Genomic DNA, 15,799 nt, shown 5'->3' on the forward strand with positions numbered 1-15,799 from the left:
GTGACATAACTCCAAAAAGTTAGAGCTGCGTGCTCAGGATCGAACCCGCGACGTCCCAAATAAGAGCCCGACGTCTTATTTGACGACTTGGCTATCACCGCTCCTTTACATGTTTAAGAATATAACAATATCAACCATAATAACTTAAAGTTATTATTTTTATTTTCCACTCTGAGGAAATAATCTCTATAAAAACACGATTTAAGTAAATAAAAAAGTTGCTGCTAAAGCAAACACGATATAAAAAAAGAAAGGATTTTAAGTGGCAAATTATTACTTTGTTTACAGAGTCTGCCCCTGGGTTACAAAATAAAATTCGTCCCCTAGACGTCTCTTTACATCAATTTTGCTAGAAGTTTTTATTGTTTCCAAAAACAGGGTTAGGGTGTTTTACGAGGTGTTTATGCTAATTGGCGGAGTGGTGAGGTAAGGTGAAGCTCCAGGGATGTTTCACGTATTTATCACGTCAAATGTAAATTATTCGTGTGAACTTAGGATAAAACCGATCGCATACTTAACCTCTCGTTGCGAAAAATAAATGTACTGATGATGTTAGCAGAAGTCGGTATGCGGCTCTAAGGGCTGTAACTTGTAACCTTATTTTATCATAGTACCCATCACTACATCTATCCATACTTAATATTATTAACGCGAAAGTGTGTCTGTCTGTCTGTCTATCTGCTGCGTATTCAGGGCTCAACCGCTGAACCGATTTTATTGAATTTTTTTTCAGAATTAGTTTACATCCCGGGGACGGACATATAGGGATACGGACACACTCACATACATACGTTTTACGTTACGTTTTGCGGGGCTCGTGTGTCGTCCATGCGTTGCACATGCCCTGCCCATCGCATTTTTTAACCCCCGACCCAAAAAGAGGGGTGTTATAAGTTTGACGTGTGTATCTGTGTATCTGTCTGTGGCATCGTAACTCCTAAACGAATGAACCGATTTTTTTTTTTTGTTTGAAAGGTGGCTTGATCGAGAGTGTTCTTAGCTATAATCGAAGAAAACCGGTTCGGCCGTTTGAAAGTTATCAGCTCTTTTATTGTTTTCTTATAGAGGTTTTTGTGTCGGGGGTTTTTAAATTTTGAGTTATTTATATTATGTATAGATTGTGTGGTCAATTCAATTTATATGTCAGTCGCAAACACTTTATAAACATCATCATCATCAATACACACACTATCACTACACTCATGCCACTACTCACTACAGCCATGGGTGGGCCTTGGCTTAGTCAAGAAAACTCCGCCATCGAGGCCGGTCAGATACAGCTTTCTTCCAGCTCCGAACCCCCAGGACCCTCATGTCCTTCTCCACTCCATCAACCCACCGACCTCTAGGTCCTCCTCGGCCTCTACGGCCCTCTGGTTTTGTGTCCAACAACTTTTGCGGGGCTCGTGTGTCGTCCATGCGTTGCACATGCCCTGCCCATCGCATTTTTTAACCCCCGACCCAAAAAGAGGGGTGTTATAAGTTTGACGTATGTATCTGTGTATCTGTCTGTGGCATCGTAACTCCTAAACGAATGAACCGATTTTTTTTTTTTTTTTGTTTGAAAGGTGGCTTGATCGAGAGTGTTCTTAGCTATAATCGAAGAAAACCGGTTCGGCCGTTTGAAAGTTATCAGCTCTTTTATTGTTTTCTTATAGAGGTTTTTGTGTCGGGGGTTTTTAAATTTTGAGTTATTTATATTATGTATAGATTGTGTGGTCAATTCAATTTATATGTCAGTCGCAAACACTTTATAAACATCATCATCATCAATACACACACTATCACTACACTCATGCCACTACTCACTACAGCCATGGGTGGGCCTTGGCTTAGTCAAGAAAACTCCGCCATCGAGGCCGGTCAGATACAGCTTTCTTCCAGCTCCGAACCCCCAGGACCCTCATGTCCTTCTCCACTCCATCAACCCACCGACCTCTAGGTCCTCCTCGGCCTCTACGGCCCTCTGGTTTTGTGTCCAACAACTTTTGCGGGGCTCGTGTGTCGTCCATGCGTTGCACATGCCCTGCCCATCGCATTTTTTAACCCCCGACCCAAAAAGAGGGGTGTTATAAGTTTGACGTGTGTATCTGTGTATCTGTCTGTGGCATCGTAGCTCCTAAACTTATGAACCGATTTTAATTTAGTTTTTTTTGTTTGAAAAGTGGCTTGATAGAGAGTGTTCTTAGCTATAACCAAGAAAATCGGTTTAACCGTTTGAAAGTTATCAGCTCTTTTCTAGTTACTGTAACCTTCACTTGTCGGGGGAGTTATAAATTTTTAATTTACACTTGTATTTACATCTCGAATTGGTTTTGACAACATTGGTTCCTTAAAAAGCTCGTACAGTTCGTGATTTTAACAATTGCGTTAAAAACCATTATCGTGAATAGCAACGAATACCCTTCTTAAAACCTTCCGCTCGAAAATTAGTTATAGACCACTTTATATACATGTGACCTAAAATGTTAGCCACTATCGGCCAGTTTCTTCATTGCAAGCAACAGCCAAAGTAATGGCTTAAAGTAAAAGTAACGGTCAAATTTGTTTCTTCACAGTTTAATCTGTTGCCTTTACTATTGCTTTTACCTTTAACTTTTACTGCTCAATAGGCTGCTGTAAAAGCTACAGTACTTGTCATTTGTCAACATTTTTAGGTTATATGGGTTATATTTACTTTTTCAACAGTATTTCACGGTTCCACCGAGTTTTATCATTTTATTTGATACTACTTATTGATTGTACTTAATTAAAGTATCAAAATGTTTTCAAGATCTTCAAGTGAAAGTGTGTCTGTCTGTCTGTATGTTTGTCTGCTACGTTTTCACGGCCCAACCGCTGAACCGATTTTAAAGAAATTTGGTACAGACTTGGGATACATCCCGGGGAAAGACATAGGCTACTTTTTATGCCGGAAAATCAAAGAGTTCCTAAGGGATTAAAAAAAACCGATATACACGCGGGCGAAGCCGCGAGCATCCTCTAGTGTAATATAAGATCTTGTGCAATAAGTCATTCATCCAAGAAGTATTTAAGTATTCTAAAGAAAAAGCAACTAAACTTATTCCAAACCTTGAATTTTGATAAAAACTTTGGTAAGTATATAACCTAGGTCTTACAATAAGTATTAATATTGAAATGCTGATAACATATCTAGACGTCAAGTTTACGTCCACATTTTCGTCTCCGAAAAGCTCCATCATAATAAATATTTTAAACTTGTAAATGGTTTTAAATCAGTATGTAAGAAAAAAACGAATTTTTATTTTAAAAGTACTTTTGGCACCATAGAGATATTTGACACTTTATACTAATCGACACTGACACATTGACAGTGATATTACGATGCTGCCATGTGTAAAAAAAACTCGCCACGACTTTTTGGTGAAACTGCGACGTGTATGTAATGGCAACTACTTTGACTTTTACTTTAGCTGTTGCTTGAATGAAGAAACACATTTACCTAAACTCCAGTAATGGTCAAGTAAAAGTTAATACTTTTACTGATTACTTTAGTTGTTGATGAAGAAACTGGCCGTATGTAGGTCTGCACTTTGTCAGGTCCTATTTAGTTTGGCCAACATCATTACAAACAATTACGACCAAGCAGGATGCATCTTAGTTTGCGCCGGCGGTTAAGTGGTTGCGAACCGTAATATAGATAACTAAGTTTAGTTAAAGCTTACCCTCACTACAATTGTCGTTCACTTGATGCACATGCCCTGAACAATAATTAAATTTGCAAATAGCCAAGGTCAGCCGAGACTTTTCTTTCCTCAATTTTGAACTCTTGAAGTTGTTCAATTTTTTGGTTAATGAATTAGTCTGTCTTTTTCATTTATAAATAATAAAATTAAAATAAAAATAAAAAGCCTTTTATTTCTTCACAATAAAAATTATTGAATATAACTTAGAGTACTAACTAGATGAATTTAAGTAAATAATTTATTATGAAGAACCCTTTTCAGGTCAAGGCCTCCTCCAGAGAACTCCATTTTTCTCTGTCTTTGGCTTTGAGCATCCAGTTTGGTCCCGCCACTTTTTTTTCATTTACAGACTAAATATAATAATAATGAGTACTGCTATTTCCAAATCACAGAAGATATTCTGGCTGAATTTCGGGCGTATTTTTTAGGGTTCCGTACCTCAAAAGGAAAAACGGAACCTACAAGGGCTCCGTTTAGCACAAGTAAAGGAAAAAATTCGAAAATCGTGAATATTTGGTTACGTCATAGAAAAAAAATGTATTTCAATTTTCAAAGTAAGATAACTATACCAAGAGCGGTATATGAAAGGGTTTTACCTTTACATTCTAAAACAGATTTTTATTTATTTTTATGCATACTTAATAGTTTTTGATTTATCATGCAAAATGTCGGAAAAAATACCTGAGTACGGAACCCTCAGTGCCTGAGTCTGACTCTCACTTGGCCGGTTTTTTTTTAAATTTGGAAAGAAACATTTTTGCTTTTATCTTACGATATTTTTATTTCTCAGTACGTCTAGTTTTTATCGAATTACCTTTTTAAAGGACATCAAGGGTAGGAATTGAATAAATAAGCTTCTTTATAGCTTCTCTATACTAAAATGCGTTATATATTTTATACGGTCTACTTAAAATACGTTATTCAAAAAAAGGAGGACGTTCTCAATTATTCGACTATATGTTTTTTTTTTTCGATTTTGCGACCAAATACTGACCGATTTTTATAATTCTTCGTTTGTTTGGTAGGTCATACTCTAGAGGTGGTTCTATTTTTGTTTGGTGAAGATCTGATGAATATCTTCGGAGATATCGAACAGAGCTACTCAATGAATAAGAGTAAATTGCACGTAATCAGTGTAATTATAGCTTAGTAAAAAGTAGGTTTTCAAGTAGGCATAGCACATTTTAATACAGTGGGTCACTAAAAATTGTGAATTTTTTTTTTTTTTTCATGAAACCCGACTTCAATTACCACAAACACTAAAAAGTAAAAATATAATTTAATTTATTTTACTGAATATATTATGTATGTACATATACAAGAGTTAATATAGTTCTGCTAGTTTTATATTAACATTTTTTGGAGTAGGTGCTCAGGGACGGGTTAAGTTGCCACATTCGTCCTTAAAGGTTCAAATAATTAAGGTTTTATAGTACCCAGGTCGAACCCCGCTTCACGCCCCTGTCGTATGCGGCGAGCGCCGGTTCGTTATGCAGCCCCTCTTCCCTCACACCCCTCTAGTAGCTAGGCGCTCACCCCCTCAGTCCGTTCTGAACCACCGAATCCCGCGCCTGTGCGCAGGATAAGCGGTGCCGCGTAAATTGTCTCGTCTAGTCGTAATAAGTTGTTTTTCCTAATTAATACAGTGTTTATACGCTTACACGGGTCTTTTATTACTTACCCTATAGTTTGCTTTAAAAAAATGTTACAATAGTCACGTCGATTTTGCTTCAGATACAATTCCTCAAGACATAAACATTCACTATAAAGCCTAAAAGACGTTATTTTTCTTTCTGTATCGCATTTGTGCCATATTTTTCTAGTTAATCCATTTTACCGCTACGAACCAAAGCCAAGATTTTATTCGTATCTTTGAAAATTTTATTTATCTCGACGCTTTATCATTCAATCACTATTCTTATCCCACAAAGGTGAGGGATGTTACTACGGTACGACCACGGAAGAAAACGAGACCATTGCACGAATCGTTTGAAAAGATATTATTCCCAACCCGATACTTATTGTGCTCCTTTGTGGCTCTACCACGCTAAAATAAACCCAATTTCAAGAGCGGTACAAAACAAAATTGAATGATAGATATCTCAAATGAGATCGACAACCTATTTTGTGGGCACAACACGAGAAAGGTTGTTTGATATCACAATGCTAAGAATTTTTCTACCAATTCCTCTTTCTTTTGTAAAGCACGTATTTGGATTTTGCTCAGGCACCGCAAATGCCTTTTGTGGTTTAGCCATATCAAAGAAAAACGATTTTGGGAGGTTACAGTTAAAAAGATATGGATTTCATGCCTAATGTAAGAATGAATTAGTTTGAATACCAACGGTTAAAGAATGTGAGGTAAAGTGATAACTCCTGTGCTTTCCAGCTTTTTTTGTGTAAAATACTTACTTATACAATAAATTTTAGAAGACGATCAAAATATTTAGAGCACAAAAATTTAAATAAAGCCTTGGTTAGACACAGCGCGTGACGGCAGCAGCTCCTAGAACTTTATCATACAAAGACGCAGAGTGTGCGATAGTGTGTGTGTGAAGTGGTGCGGGACAACTACAATCGGCTTAGGGGAGCCGTGTATTTAAAACTTCTAGAAGCCTCTTTGGAGCTGCTACTGTCATGCGTCACTACCATCCCGCGTTTTGGGTGACCAGGTTTTTAAGTGTACCTACCTAACTAATCAAATAAATGAAATTCTTCTATTTTCTTTTACTTTTAACTCTATAGTAAATTCTAAAATAGTTGTATCATTGTTTGTTTCAGGTACAGTATCTTCTACACCGCAGCCAAATATCATTACTGATGTATGTCAAAACCTATAATATTGTATGCTTAATCTGTGTAACGTTCTACATTACTGGAAGTTTGTTTCTCACTAGGCAAAATTATTTAATAACTTACGCATTAGGTATAATATTTTGAGAACTTACGTCGCAAAATTTCACAATATAGGCACAAACAAGTGTGTATAATATCGTCTTATTAAATCAAAATGTAATGTGCCTACATATACTATGAAATTTAATAAGAGAGAAGTGGGGACTACATCCCTAATAAAGTAATAACGAATACAGCCAAATAAAATAAGAAGATATGAAAAAGTGAGGACTACTAATTAATGGATACGGCCCAAAAATTAAATACCTAATATTATTTGGATATTAAAAGAGGAGTTTATTCGTAGCACGCTCCAAACAAACGCAGCTATTTTTTTGATTGGGTTTGGGTTTGATTTTCCGGAATAAAAAGTAGTACCTCCAAGTCTTTAACATACCCATGCAAAAAATTATATCGATCAGATGCCCCATTGCGAAGTGATAGAGAGACAAACTAATAAACCAACAAAGTATTAAGAGGGCTCTCTCCGTCACTCGTTTCCACTCGTTTCATACAATCGTAGTTCCAATTTCATTTTAATATTAAGCAACCTAAGTCCATGAAATTTTGCAGACATATTCTAGAAACTAATATCTATGTCTGTGGTTTTCCAGATTTCTGTTAAAATATTCGGTTTCAAAGTTACGCGGTCTTAAAAAAATTCATAGAAATCTTGGAGCCCTTGTAATTTTAAAACTACATATTTTTAGAAAAATCTAAAACACCACAGACACAGATATTAGTTTCTAGAATATGTCTGCAAAATTTCATGGACTTTGGCTGCTTAATATTCAAATGAAATTGGAACTACGATTGTATGAAACGAGTGGAAACGAGTGACGGAGAGAGCCCTGTTAACACACTTTCGAATTAAAATATTAGTAGTGAATAATGACCAATTGACACAATATCCATGCTTTTACTTCGGACATTTGAAATCCAATTTCCGATTTGAACGCAAATTAGAGTACAAATGAATGGACGCAATTAGAATTATCATGACTGCCGCTCAGATTTTATAACGGTGGGCCGTACTGACTCCTATCTTTATGGTGCACAGTAACAAGGGTCAAAAGTCGATCAAATCAGAGCGTAACTTAAGCCGACGCTTAAATTTATGGCTTTGTGGGCGCACATTAGTATGGGACCCTATAGTCGCCGAGGGTCTTCTCTTAGGGCCAGCGCATACACACGGAGTAGAGTAGAGTTCTGATCTTTTTGACCCTCATTGCACTTATTACATTCTCAAATTATCTTACCTTTAAATTAATGACTGTTACCTTTTAATCTTTGTGAGAACTGAGAAGTACCTAGCTTTTGTGATACGTACCGTTTTAGCATATTTTTTGTAATAAACGCTACCATAAATTCTTATATTGTTCAGTGTTCATCTCCCAAATAATGAACACGATAAAACACAGTGATTTAGCGGTCGCTTGCCGATTCCGTGTTGTTCAGCAATTTACTGAACTGTTGGCTCATAAACTTTCATAGCCTTTGGCCGTTTCAAGTATTGTAAGTAAGTATTTTACTGTATTTTTTTTTTAATTTTTAATTTACACTTGTTTAAAGTAGAAAGAAATTCTAACTAAAAGTCAATTCAACAATTAATATGAAAGATCAAAAGAATTCCAAACTTAACAATAAGAGAGTAAGTAGGTACTCGACCTACCTAAATAGCAATCACTAAGTTAAGCGTGAACATTTTCTACGAGCGAGATTCTCAAAACGACTTAGAAAGTTTGCAAGATGAGGTCTTAATAATGTACTTTACATGCATTTGATTAAAACTAAACCTACGTTTAACTTACTGAGTGCAGGAGTTTGCATATTTCACACTGTTGTGAGCCTACTGGAATTTTTTTATGTTACTTATGTCGTAATAAATCTCGTATTTAAGTTAATTAATATACCTATTTATTTGTTCTTTTGTTTGACCTCCACCTCAGAATACTTATTTAAATGTTTCTATAAATTAAATAATAAGCCTATTTATTCATCCTTTTGTTTGACCTCAACCTCGAAATACTTAACACTACTCAAAATCTGAATAGTTCTTCGATTCGTTTATTTCAAGATATTTCAATCAAAATAATCACCATGAAACAAAACAATTATTATTTTCGATGTTTATAAGCCGATTCCTTAATTAACAACAACTAAAATGCGAAAACTTAAAGGTTTCATAATTCCATACGGCCTTAGTAAGTTTTATAGTCCACTTTTATCGGCCTTTTTAATCAAACTAAGATTAATATATAATAATAAAAATAAAAATGTATACCACCATGATTAAGGTAATTAGGACTAATTAATAGCTAAAATTTTGGTCCAAAACTAATAACCCATTTTGCTTTTACTGTCGATCATAGTCAGTAACCGTAGCGTAACATTAACCGTCTGTCATGCAACTGGACTTTAATCGACTTTCAATCAACCATAGTTGATGTTCAAATTTGCATTTCATGGCTGCCTAGCACTTGCCTTAAAACTAGACATTTTAGACTAATTTCCTGCTATAAAATCGGTTTTGAATAGAAAAGATTTCAGACTCTACATGCATTTATGTACGAGTATTTCAAGAGCCGAACGGGTTATTCAACGGGTTCGAGTTCAGTTTTAAAAATACGTCGATTTTCTATTCGCGTACCGTTGCAGCCATTTGTACCAGAGTGCCAAGTGTTTTAACATATAGGACAGAGGAATACAATTATTCGTTTTATAATACTAGTTTACCTTCGACAGCGTAAAATCAACTATTTATTTATTAGAGCCTCAATAGCTCAACCGGTAAAGGAGTGGACTGAAAACCGAAAGGTCGACAGTTCAAACACCGCCCGTTGCACTATTGTCGTACCTACTCCTAGCACAAGCCTGACGCTTAGTTGGAGAGGAAAGGGGAATATTAGTCATTTAACATGGCTAATATTCTTTAAAAAAAAAACTATTTATTTTAAAGTATCTGGAAACCTGGACTATAGATACTCCAGAGTTCAAACATTCGAACCTTTTTTTTTTATACACAGGAAATGCCTAACGCATACCCGTCCGTCAGGGGAAACGGAGAGGTTATGTGGGGCTTGCACCCACTAAAACCTGTGTTTGTTCCTCAACGGACTGGCGGTTGCGCGGGTATCACTAAGGTAGTATTCACCGCACATCATTCGAACCTCTACAGAATTATGTTCATTTGCTTTAACAGTTAAGGAAAGCATCGTAAGGAAACCTGGACGCCTGAGAGTTCTCCAAAATTTCCTCAAAGTTTGTGAAATCTGCCAATCCTCATTTTACCAGCGTGGTGGACCCTAAGACATCTTATATTGAGGAGAGCCGCATGTTCAAAAGTGGATAGCAGATGATGGTGATTAAACAAAACCTGTCATCAAAACTGTAATGCATTATTCTAGTGCTAACAAATGGAAAATACATTAATTAAATGTCTTGCGGGTTCCCGTGGAGCATGTGCCCAAAGCCCGCAACGAGTACGGAATGAACGGGTTAAACTAACGTTGAGAAATTGCCAACTATAATTCAATATGGCCGCTTGGATACGACAGCTTGACTACAAGAGTTAAGTCTTTAACACGCAGTGCGGTTCTTTGTGAGTTGTAAGTTTCGACAGATGAATAGGTATACTTTGCCAATGCTTGTTCAAAATTGGACCAGTTGCACTATAAGTAAGTTGCTATTTTACACCAAAATGCAAACAAAGTGGGTTGCAAGGTTATCTATATCTCAAATCACAAAAAGTTAAAGAATCTGACTTGTGCAATCCAAAGTAGTTTTTTTGGTGGGCAAATTCAACGTGAATGGTAATTGCTAGTGGTGCAACTCGTCCTAAAAGCGGAGTTGTGTGGCCTAGTTACGATAGAATATCAGTGGGTTGTACTAGGTAAGCATTGTTGACCAACGTCGGTATGACGAATTGGTGGTCACTGAATTAGTGACCACATTGGAGGTCCGAATCAGCTTCTGATTGCTTCAGAGAGCACGTTAAGCCGTGGCCGTCATTCAGTTCCGCTTATCATCACTACATAACATCATCACTAACATCTAATGATAGAAATTCTGTAAGGAATTTTGGACGCTTCTTTTCTGGCATTTAGCTTAAAATACTTCTTTTGCAGCACAGTTTTTTCTGCCTATCTTATCTTCATGTCCAAGTCAGTGAAAGACGTTTAATTTTTGCCGTCGAACAAAATAACATTCCAATTCAATTAAAAGTGTATGGGTTTAATGGAACTTCCAAAACCCATTCCAGATTAGCCCTTTACCATCATCACTTACCACCGGAGAGGTGCAGTCGAGGGATAACTTGTATAATAAAATAAAAAAACTGTAAAACTTGCAGACTAGAAAGAAGACAGAAGAGGGCATCTAGATTCTGGACACACTATAACAAGTTCCGTAACGACGCTATATTTCATGTTCACGCTAAGCTCTCGAGCTCGACGGTTAGCCAAATGGACATTTTGTATACAAGAATTTGTATGTGACGGATATGTTGTAATAACGAATTTTACAATTTTCGTAGCCAAATTCTTTTAAGATGCAATATTTTGGGAGGTTCAGTATGAAAATGCCTTTTTATGTTTCGTTTTGCTGAGGATCCCAACCATTTTCCCGTGGGAACTCTTTGATTTTCCTGGATAAAAGGTAGCATTTGTCTACCTCCAGATCTTCAACTTTATCCATGCAAAAACTGCGTCAATCCGTTATCCCTAATTCGTACGAGCGTTAAAAAAGCGTTGCGTTAAAACCCGGCGTTGCGCTGAAAATACAAAGTGCGCCTTAAAAGCGTTGACGTGTGAACAGGTACTTGGGAATGCATTTGTTCTATTTGAACGCTTTTTTTAACGGACGTTAAAAAAGTTCTCGTGTGAATGAGGCCTTATTCCGTTGTAGCGTGATAGAAGAACAAACCAAAAACAAGCACACTTTCGAATTAATAATGGGTAATGATCGTTACCGATTGATAATGGTAGAAACTTGTGCTATACCATTGAAAAGGTTCAACAGGTGAGCTTCTCATTTGCAAAATTAAATTATAGGTGACAATTTCTCAGCTCTATCGCACAAACTACATAAAATATGTTTGTGTGAACGTGACATTTAATTAATGAATTTTCAGTTAGTTGGCACAGTGTTACCTAGATCCAATATACCGCACCACGTTATTGTATAACGTGCTAAACTTAGTATGAATTAACTATAATAATTCAAATCATATTTGCTATGCGTCCTATGAAAATACTTGCTTGAGAGCAAACTTTTGCAGAAAATAGCTTTTTTTTTCACATTTCAAATACGAAAAATATATGAAATGTACACATGACAAAAGGAGTATCTACGCTCGTAATAGCGCTTGTCCTAATCCATGTTAGCCATACTCCATACTTAATAATATTAATGTGAAAGTGTGTCTGCTTATCCGTCCTTTTCACGGTCCAGCAGTTTAACCGATTTTGATGAAATTTAGTACAGATTAAGCTTACATCCCCGGGGCAGACAGTTCCCACGGGATTCTTAAAGGCATCCGTTTAACCAATTTATATGGTAGAGAAGTAGCTTGTGTCCCGGAAATTGACAAATTTTTATCCCGGAAATTTGAAGTGTTTCCACGGGATTTTTAAATACCTAAATCGACGCAGATGAAGTCGCGAGCATCATGTACCTAGTAATCACACTAATATTATAAAGGAGAAAGTTTGTATGTGTGTGTGTGTGTGTATGTTTGTTACTCCTTCACGCAAAAACTATTGGACGGATTGGGCTGAAATTTAAAATGGAGATAGATTATAATATATACCCTGGATTAGCACATAGGCTACTTTTTATCCTGGAAAATCAAAGAGTTCCCACGGGAATTTTAAAAACCCTACATCCACGCGAACGAAGTCGCGGGCATCAGCTAGTAATATCATAAATGGGAAAGTTTGAATGTTTTATGTTTGTTACTCCTTCGCGTCCCAATAAAAAACAAAAAACCGAATAAAGGCTACTAATTCCCCAGGCTACTTTTTATCCCAGAAAATCAAAAATTTCCTACGGGATGTTACTGTTTAATAAAAAAAAAGGAAAGTCATATTATAAGGGTTTGCCGGGCATCAAATAGCAAATAGGTATAAGTTCATATTTTTATGATATAATATGAGGTAACATTTGTCGAAATCTTTCTTTGGTCTGATTTATTCATCTGTCTGCCCCACTCCCCTGTCTCTCATAAAATGTTTATTCTTTGCTTCGACCCTTCACGCCGCTATAAAATATTACAAGGCTCTCGTAAAAGATGTCCCACTGAATATGTACGGGACATCAGGAGACGGTTTAAACGCGGTCTTTTGAGACGTAACTCTTACACTTTTTGAATGTTGTTTGGGTATTTTATATTGTTGTTAGCTATATGGTCATCATCATCATCATCAACCCACCGTCGGCTAACTACTGAGCACGGGTCTGTTACGCGTCATACGCGTTATCTATACTAATACTAATAAATAAAATTCGAGTGTATGTCTGTAATTTCGAAATAACTACCGCATATTAAGGTCATGTGGTTATTTGAACGATACCATAACTGAATCACACGTTTTTAAAATTTTTGTCTGTCTGTTTGTCTGTCTGTCTGTTTGAAAAGGCTAATCTTCAGAACGGCTGAACTGATTTTGACGGGATTTTCACAGACAAATAGAGGATTGGCCAGGGAATAACATAGGCTACTTTTTTATCCGACTTTCAAAAAGGGAGTTGTGTTTTTGTACCTATGTACACCGAAATCTCCGAGATTTCTGAACCGATTTGCGTCATTTCTTTTTTAATCGATAGAGGAATGCGACATTGTTTCATAAAAAATTTGGATTCCAACTCCTCAATCCCGATGCTGCAAGGGATCTGACCAATCCACGCGGGCGAAGCTGCGGGCATCAGCTAGTATGTAACATAAAACGCCGATGAAATTGCGTGAATATGCTAGTTATATAAGATTTACCATCCATCAGCCGGCATGCTGTCCATAATTATGTCTTGTGGAGAGTATCCTTTACTTTCCTTTACCTTCCTGCCACTTTCTTAAGGGCATCTTTCCAGTGGGCTATTGAGATCGTTCTACACTGCGCTGCCGCTACACTGGAACAGTGTTTTTTTTATTCAGATACAAGTTAGCCCTTGACTGCAATCTCACCTGGTGGTAAGTGATGGTGCTGTCGAAGATGGAAACGGTATGGCAGTTTCTAGTTCTCTAAGAGTAAAGACACGGTCTCCACTCTGTTCCAGTGGTTAGGGTTTCTGCGATAGACATGGCCTGCCATATCAGCTTGCTTAAGCCTCTAGGCTAGCGATTTTATTACGGTTATTAATTTTCCACCTAATATAATCCGACCCTTTTATTCGTGTAATCCTTTCATCCTATAAATTATCACAGCAAAAACTAGGTATCACGAAAATTTTGTTTTAAGAGGGCTCTCTCCGTCACTCGTTCCATACAATCGTAGTTCCAATTTCATTTGAATATTAAGCAACCAAAGTCCATGAAATTTTGCAGACATATTCTAGAAACTAATATCTATGTCTGTGGTTTTCCAGATTTCTGTTAAAATATTTGGTTTCAAAGTTACGCGGTCTTAAAAAATTTCATACAAATCTTTGAGCCCCTGTAATTTTAAAACTACATATTTTTAGAAAAATCTAAAACACCACAGACACAGATATTAGTTTCTAGAATATGTCTGCAAAATTTCATGGACTTTGGTTGCCTAATATTCAAATGAAATTGGAACTACGATTGTATGAAACGAGTGACGGAGAGAGCCCTGTTAACAAGCCCCGTTTTTTGCTGTAATCCACGACCAGGGATGTCACTTTGTGGGTAAATAAATTTCAAAAGTACTTCAATGGAAATAAAAAATGTTTTTTTTATCGTTTATGTTTGGGGTTTTATTAGGGTAACTATTTAAATAATTAATTGACCAAGTTTTTGACGTCAAAAATGTCTGTGAAGATTTTATCATCTCAACCACGATTAGGCGTATATGTATTGGTAATACAAGCGATTCATACTTTAAGATTATATGAATGAGTAAGTTTTACACTGCAAAGTTTAAGAACTTGACATTTTTGTTTGGTTTTATTGCGATTGCGAACCAAATCCAATCAGAGCGATCTATATTCTTATCTCAAAGGCATACTTTATCGAAGGTTCTTAAACACACATACACAATCACATTATAGAGAATAATTAAATAAAAATCATGACTTTTCTTTATTTTAAACATTATTAATTATTAACGTCATGCTGCATGGAAGGCGATCTATGACTTCACATGACGAGGAACGAAAAATATTTTTAAATTTTTTAACTTAAAAATAGAATAGAATTTTTGACATAATTTAGAATTAATAGAAATATGAGAAAATATTTTTAGCAGCATTTTAGGTTTGTAAACAATAGGCTGAGATACTTTTTATAAAACAATCCTACTGGTTAAACGGGTGGACCGTGAAATGCTAACAGGCAGGCAGACATCCAGATAGATAGACAGACATATACTCTCGCATAATTTATAATATAAATTGTGGATAGTCTACTAATTGTCAACCCTATCTCCACAGAGTTTTAGCTGAAGATGATACGGCGTGCGTTAGTTAGTCATGTTAGTCAAGTTTTGGATGAGTTATTACTGCTGTAACGAAGAGCGTTGTTTATTAAGTAAGGTAACATCCTCGTATTAGATCCAGATAAATTATGACAAATGGTTTGTAATGTGCTACTTTCTGGCATGTGTCATTGATCCATGCAGACGTGCGTTTACCTGCATGCCTAAGTTCATGTGTTGATCAATTAGTTTGCTTAATGATGAAGTCACAGTCAAACGATACTCATATTTTTGGATTTGGATTTATTATAATTATACTGATTTTATATATTAACTCTAGCCCACGACGTCGAACACGTCTATTAAGCTTTTTAAAACATTATTAGTACATGGAACATTTGCTTTTCCCGGAAGAAAAGTTATTATCCTTCCCCATGTGTTAAGATATGTGCAAAATATATAAATGGTTAAATACCTAATTGGAGCAGAAATAATAACCTAACTAACAAACAGATAGGTATGAGTAAACAATAAGCATTTAAAATCACGATTATAGTGTGATTTTTGTTAATTTAACTCCCAAATAAAATTATTGCCTAACATAAA

The 15,799-nt window shown here is 36.2% G+C and overlaps 1 protein-coding gene across 2 annotated transcripts in view; it reads left to right on the forward strand.

The window, feature by feature from the left end:
* LOC123875184 overlaps window positions 1–15,799 on the forward strand; it is a 494,986-nt gene that overhangs the window by 411,021 nt on the left and 68,166 nt on the right. The window lies entirely within an intron of this gene.

The sequence above is a fragment of the Maniola jurtina genome, chromosome 19 (assembly GCF_905333055.1).
Source record: "Maniola jurtina chromosome 19, ilManJurt1.1, whole genome shotgun sequence".
Classification (NCBI taxonomy): Eukaryota; Metazoa; Arthropoda; class Insecta; order Lepidoptera; family Nymphalidae; genus Maniola; species Maniola jurtina.